A 12,624-nucleotide genomic window follows, 5' to 3' on the forward strand; every position below is an offset into this window, starting at 1 on the left:
TTCACATATGAGAAGTAGTTCATTAGAGGGTAAGAGAACAATTGAAACGAAGAAAAAAAACCAACCAAATGCTTTGTCATTGTAAACAAATGTAAGCCTTTCAGTATGCCATGTGCCTACCTGAACCTCAGTATTCTCATCTTAAAGTTGAATTGCATGCTACCTTGAGTTCCTTGAAATTCACTTCATGTATCATTTGGTGAAATGTATAAGCTTTCCAAAGACTCCTGCCTCTGCCCCTACATGCATGTACCCATTCTGTCCTAGTCCTAAGACTTGGGAGTGGAGGCCCACTCTGCCTTCATCTGGGTCACAGTTCTAGTCCTCTGAAGAATAGCAGTTATAGAAATATCTAAGCAAATGAGGAGACAAGCGTCTATGGCTACCCTTAAGATCCTCTTTTTTTTTTTTTTGTTTGCCCACTTGTGAATTTAAACAAGGGTGGAAGATACCAATCCCAGCCAATACCCAGCTTTTCTCTCCTTTACAAATTTAGAGAATTGAGTCACCTGAATGAATAGACTAAATACAGAGGAAGTAGGTGAAGCTGTTGGAATCTGGGGCCCATCTATACTCATGTACTCATGAGTGAGTTCTTGCAGATAAAAGTACCCTTTTCAGGTGAGAGATACAGACCTTGTTTGGCAGGTAGATACTATTGTTTTAGGTTTGGAAAAAGTTATAAAAGCAAAAACTAATCTACATTGTCTCCAGGGAGAGGTAAATTATTAGATTCATAGCAAGACATCTACCTTAAAGTGTATCTGCCTGTGTGTGTGTGTGTGTGTATACACATACACGTGTATGAAATATATGTATGTGTTTATATTCACATACACATAAAAGTTAGATTTTAGGCAGTTATACTTTATGCTTAAATTGTTCAGAGTATTTTCATGTGGTGCATGTAGCTACCTCTTTTTAGACAGTTTTCTTTGATTAAGTTGGTGGCGTCTTGCGTTTCTGCTATTATAAAGTCAAATGATTTGTTATTGATTTCACTTTGAACCTGAAGTAATGATATGGTGTCGGCACAGACTATAATGAATGTGGATCGGAGTGTTGCCCCAGGGTTTATTCTCAGACTAAGCCTTTTTCCCATGTAGCCAATGTGAGTTATTTTAAAAAATTAAATAAATTTGAAAGGATTCATGTTATCTTCTTGTTCCCAGTAAGCCCAGAATTTTCAAGGTGCTATCTTAAGATGAGAAAAAACCCTCAGACGTAAGTAATCCTACTGGAAAGATTATATAGGATTTGGTTTAATCCTTATTTTTTCCACATTTTTATCTTCAACTTTCATCAAACTAAATCAATGAATATGTCTAGTATTGAAGCTCTTCTTACCTTAATGGACTTTTTAAAACATCAGCTAAAGCTTGTTATATTTCTAATTTAGAATCTTAACTCCTCTTAATGAAATGTGTTCCTAAATTCTCATCAGATATTTACTTTGAAAGGATTTCTATAGCTTCAGAAATGTCTGGGACTAAAAATGAGAAATAAATTTAAGTCTAATTTATTGATATCTTTATAATTTTTTACCTTTATAATTGTTTTTAGAAATCCTTTAACTATTTTTTGATACTTTTGTGAACAGGTTTTTCTTTTACCTTGCTGGGTTTAAAGCCTGAGAATCTGTTTATTTAGAAAAAAAAATGAGAGTGGTCATTACTGTGTACCAGGTACTTAAGTGAGCAACTCTCACACACACAAACAACACACACACCCTCTCTATTCTTGCAGTTACTCCCAGCAGTAGGTATTCTTGTTATCCCATTTTAAAGTAAAGAAACTGAAGCTTCTGGAGAGTATAGCTTCCCTAGGGTTATACAACTAAGAGAAGAAGAGGGCATTTGAACCAGTTTTAACCCAGTGTATCAGCCAGGAATCTTGCAGAGAGGAAATAATGCAGTCTAACCGCTCTTTATTTTTTTAACTCAAATAATAGATATGTTTCTAAGTCACAAACTCTACAAACTCTATTTTTTTTTATTTCCTTACTTTCAGGGATAAGAATCCTTACCTATTTTTTTAATAGCTTTATGGAGATCTAATTGACATGCAATAAACTACCTATATTTGAAGTGCACAATTAAATCAGTTTGGACATATGTATTCACATGTGAAACTATCACAACAATCAAGAAAATAAAATTATCTATTATCCAGAGAAGATTCATTATGTTCTTGGTAATCTTTTCCCCAAGCCCTTCTGCTCCCGCCCAGTTGCCAGGCAACCACTGTTGTACTTTGTTACTAAACATTAGTTGGTATTTTCTAAAATTTTATATATATAGTAACATAGAATATATACTCTGTTGGGCTTCTGCTTCTCATGACAGTTATTTGGAGATGAATCCATGTTGCATGTATCCATATTTGATTCAAACTGGGTACTTTAGAGAAGAGTGTAATAATCAACATTTGCAATGTTTGGGCACAATGTATGGAAATAACCAGGGATAGTGTGGTTCCCTGGCACTTGTAGAAGTGAGGAGTCTTGTCCATTTGAGGGTTTGAGAGTTCCTCAAGAGATTGTGGAAACCTGGTGATTGCTGGAAACTGGGTTCCTGATATGAGCTGTCCTTGGTCCCATCTGGAGTTACACAATGCGAGGAGCCTGGGTATTTCATAGCCCATTATTCTTCTCTGATCTCCAGCTGGTGCTTCCAGTCATGGGAACCCCAAAAAGGAAGCTAAGGAGTCCTTGATGTAGCCCATATTCAATCTCCAAGAACAAGTTAAAGAAGTGAGAGACTAAATCTGCAGAAATACACTATGGATATCCAAGAAACTTGTCTTTTTTGTGATCTGATCTTGGGATCACCTGTCAGGACTCAGATGATGATGTACAAAACCACCAGATTGCTGAGTCTTTGGAGACAATGCCTAGGAGTCTGCATGTCTAAATAAGAGCCATAAGAGAATTTGTATGATTCTATATGGTTTCTTGAGTAGACTGAAAGGCATTGTTTTAAAGGAACTATTGCGTAGAAGAGGTACCAGGCTTAAAAAAAAAAAAAAATGCTGGGCCAACAAAGGCCATGGACAAATGAGTGAACCCTCCAGGGTCGTAGGTATCTATTCAGTGCAAGGAAGAACTATTTTGTAACCTAAGCTATTGATCCATGGGTGAGACTGTCTTAGCTATTATTGTTGTTGGAGGCATTCATGCAGTAAATATTTGATGAGATAATAAATGTAAAATGCTTTGGAAAATGTAAATTTAGGTGATGATAATGATGACAACAATGATGAGGACGGGAGCCAAAATGGTTTATTTGCATTGAAAAACTGAACTGTAAAAATTTAAAGATGTTAATGGTGAAGAAAGGCAGCAACTATAATTACACTGTTGTGCATCTATAATGCATCAGGTGCCGTGTTAGGTGTTTTCATCTGCTTTATCTAGTGGAATCAGTAGTCGCTCTGGCAAATAAAGATTAGGATCCTTCATCACAAATGAGGACAGAGAGCCTTGGAGGAATCACGTAGAAGGGACTAACACTTAGACATTTCGGTTTCAGGATCTAGATTGCTATCCCATATGCTACAAATAAGCGGGGGCAGATTAAATTATTGAAACTCTCACCTAGAATAACTGTAGTGTGACACCACTGTTATTTATTCTAGTTCCAAACCAGACACACCTAATCGAATCCAGAACAGGTAACCACTAGTTCATACCATTAGTTCATACTTCGGATAGAACCTAACCATCATTCTTGTGCAGAGTCAATAAATAGAAACAAGCCCTCAAGTTATTAAGTGAAATAACTTTTTCCCCATAGTCTGGAGTAGGACTAAGATGCCTCAGGAAGACTTGGGTTCATTATGTTTGATAATATAAAATTCTAAAGTGTTAACTGGAGCGTTCAAATATCTCTTCTGAGACTTGGGAAGCTTTGAGAGTCATTCTTGTTTTTAAATTTAGTTGACAAACCATTCTCTTAGTATTGATATTTGAACCTGCTTATTTCTCAAGTTGTCAGTCCTTAGAATGAGTTGCCATCTCTGTAGAATGTGGGAGCTAGAGATTTTTTTTTTTTTTCTCTTCTGGCTTCTGTAACAGTCACTGGAGAGTGCTTAATTTGTATAATAAAAGAGCAACATGAGAAGAAAATGGTCACCACGTTTAAAGGGCAAGCTCATTTTTCGCCTTGTGCTAGGCTATGTCAGGAATGAAGGGCTTTTAAATTGTGACAAGTGCTTGCCTCCTTCAATCGCAGTCCTCACCATTATCACCTTCAGACAAGACTGGGGGTACAAACCGAAAGGCAGTTGTGAGATATTTCACAAATTGGCTTGCATATTGAAGATTCAATTAGACACATCCTTTGACTTTGTTTGCATAGCTGTTGAAATGTGTGCTCCGTGAAGGTCTTTCAGCTATTAAGTGCAAGGAGGAGGGAGAGAAATCCATGTAATGCTTTATGAGTCGTCACAGTCACAGCTTTCTTATCCAGCCTGTTTCTTTTAAGAGAAAAATCTTTTTACATATAAATAATCATCCTGATGTATGGCTTCAGGGAACAGACTCCGCTTCGTGTGTTATTTTCTTGATGATTCATTTTTGGACTCAGATTCCCCACAACTTTGGAATATCTGCCTCATCTGTGTCACCTTGGTATGTGACTGGTGTTTGCTTTCAATTTTTTTTTTTTTTTTGTAAATATCTTACTACTTCCACTGAGATGTGAACTCTATGAGGATAAACCCATCCACTTCATTTTCGTCTTTTGGCATTGTGTAGCATAGTGCTCTGTATGGAGTAGGGACTCAAGACCTGGAATAGAAATATTGAATTCAGTTGAAGGTGGAGGGAGTGGGTAAGAATGTGATTTGAAACTCAGAGCAGAAAATAGCTATGGTTGGGAAGCTGGGTCCTTGAGCTCCACGAGGCAAGGCATACTAGGAATGAGCTTCTCGCCTCCAATAGAATATTTTACCTTATTTCCCAGCAGTTTTCACTCTTCTTGTTGATTTTCTTTGTGGAAGTTATGACTAAAACAGAGCTTACCAGCAGAGTTATGGCAAAGCTAAAGGAAAACGTAGATAATTTGGAAGAGATCTTGAACTTTGCTAAGAAGGAGGATGAGGAGTTTGTTCATAGTTGAATCCAACCTGAGACTTGAAACTGTGAAACTAGGGATCCAATTTCTGGTGAGTTATCACACCTGATACCCCCAGTGCCATTAAAACCAACACTCTGTTACTCAAATCATACAAACTTGCAAAGAGTGGCTTGAATAGAAGATCCAAAACTTAGCTTCTCTAGCCTTAGGAGAAGACATATCACTGTCAGCTAAATTCTTTACTCTTACTATAATCAGTACCTCTCCCAGTGTTATTTATATATGAAAATTAATCAATATCTGATGAATTCAGCCAACCGTGCACAGAAAATTAAAACTGTTGACTTGTTCTGTGTAGATGTCTTTGACTGCATCTGCATGGAACATGTGTGACCTTTAAATTTTTTTTATCCTTCCCTAAACAACACAGTATAACACCTATTCATATAGTACTTACATTCTATTAGGGACTATAAGTAATCTCAATATTTAGAATATACAGGATGTGCACAGGTTATGTGCACATTTTATGTAAGGGACTTGATCATCTGAAGATTTGGTATCTGCAGGGGTGCTGGAACCAGTTCCTCTCAGATACTGAATGATGATTTTATTTCCTTGGGAAGAAAAGAACACATCTCTCTTGGAATTAGTGTGTTGGTAGATACAAGATGGCAGTCAAAAACACATACTCACTTGACTTGGTCCTTCCATGTGGAAGGGGACCACATACTGGCCTTCACCAGAAAGACAGCAGTCTTGCCTCTTCACAATCTCAGATCTTCCAGCAGTATTTCTCACTGAAGGCTGAGCATTCAAGGAGGGCTTAGAACTAGGCTTAAAAGTTTAACATCCATATAATTGTGTAATGGCTTAGAACTTGGAAAGGATGCCAGGCTTAGGGAAATTTAAACAAACTAAAAGTTCATAAGATCAAGTGGACAAAGGTTGAAACAAAGAGCATTTTCCTGAAGGCATTAGAAATGAGACATTTGACCTGTGTCATTTCTGAGATTTGTTGCTCTTCAGAAAACATTTGTTAAATGAATAAATGGCTATATATGAAGCATTGAGAATAAAAGGTTTTGGGGAAGACTGACGTAATTTTAGTCCTAGAGTTATTTAGGATAAGACAGCTCTTTTAATCTTTGTTACATATAAAGTGTTTTGTCAAGTGACAAAGTTTCTGAGCCTTTAATGTTTTTATCAACTTCCTCTGCATAGTCTCTAGATATCTCTGGAAGCCTATATTATTACTGTCAGTTTCTACCTTTTTATAAGCTTGTATACAAAAACACTAGAGTCTAGTAAAATTATAGCCTCTTTCCAAAGAGTTCCATAATGACCTGGGATATGTACAAAATGATTTATAGGACTGAGTCTCTATGGAAACACATCACATCTCATAAGATATTTTTAAAAACTTTAAGGAAGAGGCATAAGTTGTGAATCCCAAAGCAGCAACATGTCGGGAGTGGAAGGCAATGCTAGGAGTTTGCAGCAACTGTAAATTGTGTTTTAGGGATCCCAGTGGAGCAAGTAGGAAATGAAGAGGGAAAGTTAGTGTTAAAAATCAGGGGAAAATCAAATAAAAAAGCAGGTGTGATGTGCCCACTTTCAGGTTGGCACTTGGAAAATGAACAAAAATTATTGTCGATATAAAAGAAGCAAAAAATGTCTTGGTAAATGCTACTGTAAATTTGCAATGAAATATAAGTCAGTAATAGACATTGGACTATGACTGAAAGGAATTTAAGTTACTGTTGATCAAAATTTGGATAGACTTCCTGAAAAAATAATTGCCTTTGTTTAGGGAATCAAAAATAATTCTGAATCAATGATTTTTTTAACACTGAAATGAAAGTTTTGGAGACTATGTTGAATCCAGAAAAACATAATGATTTAACAGATTTTAGGATATTAATGGAATATAGATGCTTCTGCTTCATGATTGTATTGGTGAGGATGTACAGTTGCTTAGGCAAGATGCAAATAGGAGTCAATGCTATTCTTTTGTAAGTTTCTTTTTTACATTATACCAACTTGATGGCTGTTTCCTTTTGAAGAATAAAAAATGACCAAAAGGAACCAACACATAGAAGTAGTTAGAGTTAGAGACTGGAACTTTTGTTATGTAAGTTTAATAATAGTCTTCATTTTATCATTGGCTCATGAAGGAATCCAATGTCCCATCTGGTGAACTTAATTATCCCCTCTGGTGTTTTTCCATATTCTATGCTAAATATTAAGCTGTGGTGTTATATCATTGAGTGGAACTGCTAGGCCATAAAAAAATACCGTAAGCCTTTCAGAATTGCAATTTTCAAAAGAAAAAGACTTTAATAATAAAAGCATCTAACTGAAAATACTTGGTATTAAGCTGGGGGCAAGAAATGGAAGGGTGACTTCATGAACCTTAAATGTCCCTGTGTGATTTATTCAACATCATTGTTCCTAAGTAAACCTTTCTTTTCATGAGCCATTTTATTGGTTATCATCTAGAAAGGACATGTTGAGACATTAATTTCTGATTCTAGCTCTGTAATTTCACTTTGAGATGACAAATGTCTTGGCGAATGCCAATTAAAAAATATAGCAGATTATGTAACTATTGTATCTGTAACCAGATCAATAAATAATTATGTATTCAGATGTGCAATGAAATATATGATGAAGGTATACAGACTCTGGGGTCTGCTGACTCAGATCCTTGAAAAATATTAAGGACTATGAAGTTGGGTAAGTTACTTCAACAGAATGTCTATTCTCATTTCTAATAATAATGAAGAGGAGTAAGATTGCCATTTTGTCTTAGCCTTTCAGTAGGCAGTGGACGTGATCTAATCAGCACCAAAGCTCCAGGAAAGAACAAAAAAGGAAGGAGAAACGAGAGGAAGGAGAAACGAGAGACACAGAGGATGTGGGAAAGTGCAACTGTCACTGGTTCTACGTTTTGACAGATGGTTTTGAGATGGCTCTTTATACTGTTGATCCACTCAGTCCCAAATGAGACCAGGGAAGTGGTGGGCTAGTGCAAAGGTTCCAATGAGAGGTAGTGATCCTTTAAACCTACATGTGCATATGGACACGTTCAACATAGACACCCTGCAAGAAGAGGACCTGTAGCCATCATTAAAAGTTCAATCCTTTTTTTTTTCTGGAGCATGGATTATGGCAGGGCTAGGACTGGAGTAAGACAAAGAGGTATCTAGGTTGCCTTAAGGAAGCACTCCTTATCAAGATGGTACGAATGCAGGATCATTGCCTGAATGGATTTGAGTGAATGCATCCTTAAGTTCCATACTCAAGCCGTCTCACTTAACCTGGAACTGTGGAGCCAAACTATTTTAACACTTACTATCCTTTTGACTTTTGGCATGTTATGTAAACACTGTTACAGATCCAGAAGGATAGCAACTTGCGTTGTCAGTTACCTGAACACTCTGTGGCAAGAGAGCTGAGTAGCATTTTCATGGTGGCCAACATATTATTTTAAGCCCTGGTTTTTTTTTTTGTTACATTTTACAGATTGAGTGATGTCTGTCAAAGTCAAAATTCTTTGTTTTTAACTGATCTCTAATTACCATAGAAATCCTGAAGGAATAGAGTCAAAGTCTTCTAAGTCTTAGGCATTAGAATTTGTCAAAGGCTCAGAAAACCCCTGTCTGAATTCTGGAAAGGCCATGAGGCACAGTTGGAGGCTGAGTGCTGATTCTAGAGTAAGTTAACCTTCCTTGATACAAATCTCTCCTTCACCAATTGGGTGAATAATTTTACGTCTAAGCCTTGGTATCTTTACCTACAAAGTAGACAGTAATCCTCAAAACAAATTGATAGGCATTCTGAGAATGTTTTAAAAGTGTTGACTGCTGTACCTTTGTACAGCGAAAGAGCCCAAGAGGTTGCCAGCTATCTGCCAATCATACTGGAAGTAAATAGGAAATATGCTAATTTAGCAAGGGTCTCACAGCCTAAGAGGGGAGAGAGTAGCTCGTGGGTACAGAGATGAAGAAATGGAATCAAAAACCCAATAACTGACTGGGTGTTGGTATTTCAGGGGAGAAAACATCCAGGATGGTTCTGTTTTTCTTGCATGGGAAACTTGGTGAATGGTGGAGACAAGGAACTAGAGCCCATGAAAGAGGTAGATTTGTGGGGAGAGTAATAAGTTCCATTTGAGATGTTTCCCACCCTGAAGAGAATAGAACTGGACTTAAATGATTGGGGATTTTGGAACATGTTACCAGTATTCACTTACTTACCTACATTATTTTCTCTAACAATGCTCTCCTCCATCCACACCAGGCAAACATTGTCCTCATCCTTTATATTCATTTTTTTCTGTCTCTACTCTCACTAGTTCATCCATCAGAAATACTTAGTAATAATTCTATTTGTCTACTAACTACCTTTCATCTCTCTCCTGACTTATCGTGGGGCATTTCTTATTACTATTGCATTTGTATATAGGATAGAACAAAATTGTTATAGGCCCACATTCAGGATTTGCTACTTACAAGATTCTCTCAGCTTGGAGAAGTTACTTAGACTTTCAAAGCTTTTTATTTTTTTTATTTCATAAAGTTAGAGAAGTTAGCATGAAAGAGCTATAGAAATACCAATTGATTTTGCTTAAAGTGAACTAATCTTGGTGCTAAATTATGGTTAACGATTATCAGTACCTGTTGATAAAATTAAATTTAGTGACCCACTTCTAGTAAATTCTGAGTTACTTTATGAGATTAATAACAGCACTTACCTTGTAGAGTAGTTGTATGGATTGGAGACAGTAATTTATGCAAATGTATGCAAATCACCTACCACCATCCTATTTGCTGTTAGTACTTTTTTTTTTTTTTTGCAACACTTTGAGTTCTACTGTGCCTAACACTAGATGAATGTTTAAAAACCACCTGTTGATTTAATTTTTTGCCACCTCCAGTTTTTCTTTAGCTTTAATCCATGGAAGAAACCTTGGCAGAATGTGACTGTAGGAGTTATTTTGATGGAATAAGCACTCCATACTTGTTCAAAGACTTCTATAATTATTTTTCTATAGTGTGTTTATTTAGAATAAATTTTGTGTATATTTAAGATATATAACATATATATTATATATGTAATACATATGTACGTAATATAAGATGGTTACTATAGTGAATCCAAGGAACATATCCATTATTTTACCTGTTTTCCTGCCTGTGGCAAGAGCAACTATAATCTACTCATTTGGCAAAAATTCTGAATGCAGTGCACTATTATTAACTGTAATTTCCATGTTGTACATTACATTCTTATTCAAATTCTAAATCTCACAAAGAGTAATGTTCTCTTCCTAGGATAAGTAGGCAGAATGGCTGGCAGGTCTGTTGTTCTTAGTAGCTGTCTTAGGAGCTTCGAGATGTATAACTAAACCATTGCTTCCTAACTGGGCTTGTGCAAATAGAGATTGTTTTTATTGCTCCTCCACCCTTGGAAGTAAAATCTGACAGAATACTATAAGGAAAGGTGAGTTCCTCCTCATTTTTTGCCATTTTTGATGTAGTGTAATAGACACTTCTAAGAATCACACCTGTGATATTTTCAAGGACAATTAAAAGAACTCTTAAGTGCTCTTAATATGGATGGGTTTTAAAGCACATAGCAAATGTCCAATCTTGGGAATATGTCTCAAAACAAGGGAAGGATAGGACATTAGCCTCTGCTCAGTATCCTCTGTCTACAAATTTAGGAATTACACTGAGAGATTGTATTAGCTTACCTTTTATTAGTTGGAAGAAATAGCTCAGAAATTGAATGGGTACATGCAAAATAGGGAAGCACTTCAAATTTTATTTGGGTAGGATATTGAGATTTTAAGTAAATTTTGACATATTCTTATATCATCTGTTACTCGATTCAAATTAGGAATATATGATTTATTATTCAAAATATCTTTCCTATAGCTACGTGTAGTCCTTGGAATTCATAAAATGAAATCTGTTCATTCAGCATGTGTTTATGGTGATTCTACTGTTTAAAATGCAGTGATTGGGACTGGGCATGGGGCTCAAGTAGTAGCGTGCTTGCCTGGCATGCATGAGGCACTGGGTTCGATTCATAGCACCACATAAAAATAAAGATATTGTGTCCACCTGAAACAAAAAAATAAATATTTTTTAAAAATGCAGTGACAAAGTAAATTTGTTTGATACTTCAAATAACCGAGTTGAATGTTCATACAATTATTTAGCTTATAGAAACTTAGTGTTGGTTGGGACCTCAGAAACCTTTTGGGCCCATGATACTGTAAAGAATTATAATGAAGAGGAAGCAAAGACAAGGTGCAGGGGCAGGGAAGGTGGCAGAGTGGCTCTTTGTCCAAGTGGCCACGTTCATTTATACCAGTAGGTTACATTAGGTCATTAGTACCATAACCACATTATTTTTAAAAATATTTTTAAATTATGGATGGATGCAATTTCATTTTGTTTGTTCATTTTTTTTTTTTTATGTGGTGCTGAGGATCGAACCCAGTGCCTCACATGTGGGAGGCAAGCACTGTGTCACTGAGCCTAATCCCAGCCCCCTTAACCACATTGTTTAGAGTATCAGTAAAGTTGCTTATGCTGCAGTTACATTTCACAGTTACAACATGCAATGTTAGGAGCTTTGTGCAGTTCTCAAGAAAGTCCATTGTCTGAAGTTACTATTAGGCAGGCAGCTCCAGGAGCAGTGAGTTTGAAACATTGTAGTTATCCATCAAATATATTCTTCTATTCCCAGAAGCTATGTGCCTAAGATCAAGGTCAAAACCCTCCTGAAGAGCATTGCTACAGGGGCCAGGCAGCCCATGTCTTTGACACAGAAGTTTCTCAGTAGCCAGATGATGTGCACCTTTGCACAAGAATTTCCCAGCAGCCAGGCTTTGCATAGAAACTTCCTAGCCACCAAGCATGCCACAATCAGGAAGAGTATCAGTGACCCAATCCCAAATGCAGATCTCCTATAGGATACTAACTTCCTCTTTTAGCATCTCTTATTTCTGTTGATCTGGATTCTCTTAAATAATTTTAATTAAGCATTTATTTTCAAATATTTGGGGGAGCACAGGTAGTTGTAAAATATAGAGCAGAGAGATCTTGAAGTTGTTTTATCTTGTTTCCCTCCATGGTAACACAGTATCACAGCCAGGATATTAGCATGTATATACTCAAAGTTATAGAATATTTCCATCACTACAAGGATCTCTCATGTAGCCACACACACCTTCCTCACACCACAGGGATCTCTCATGTGGCCACACCCACTTTCCTCCTATTCTCTCCATCTCCTTAGCCGCCTATGACCACTAATCTGTTATCCATTCCCATAGTTATGTCATTTCAAGAATTTTATTCCTGTAGTAGTTAACAACTTGGGATTGGCTATTTTTCCCACTCTGCATGCTTCTAAGGAAGATCATTCTGTTTAATATGCACATCAGTAGTTTTATTGCTGAGATTAATTTATGGTCTGTACGTACCATTTCATTCAACCATTCATCTATTGAAGGATATTTGTTTAT

The sequence above is a fragment of the Callospermophilus lateralis genome, chromosome 18 (assembly GCF_048772815.1).
Source record: "Callospermophilus lateralis isolate mCalLat2 chromosome 18, mCalLat2.hap1, whole genome shotgun sequence".
NCBI classification, from domain to species: Eukaryota; Metazoa; Chordata; class Mammalia; order Rodentia; family Sciuridae; genus Callospermophilus; species Callospermophilus lateralis.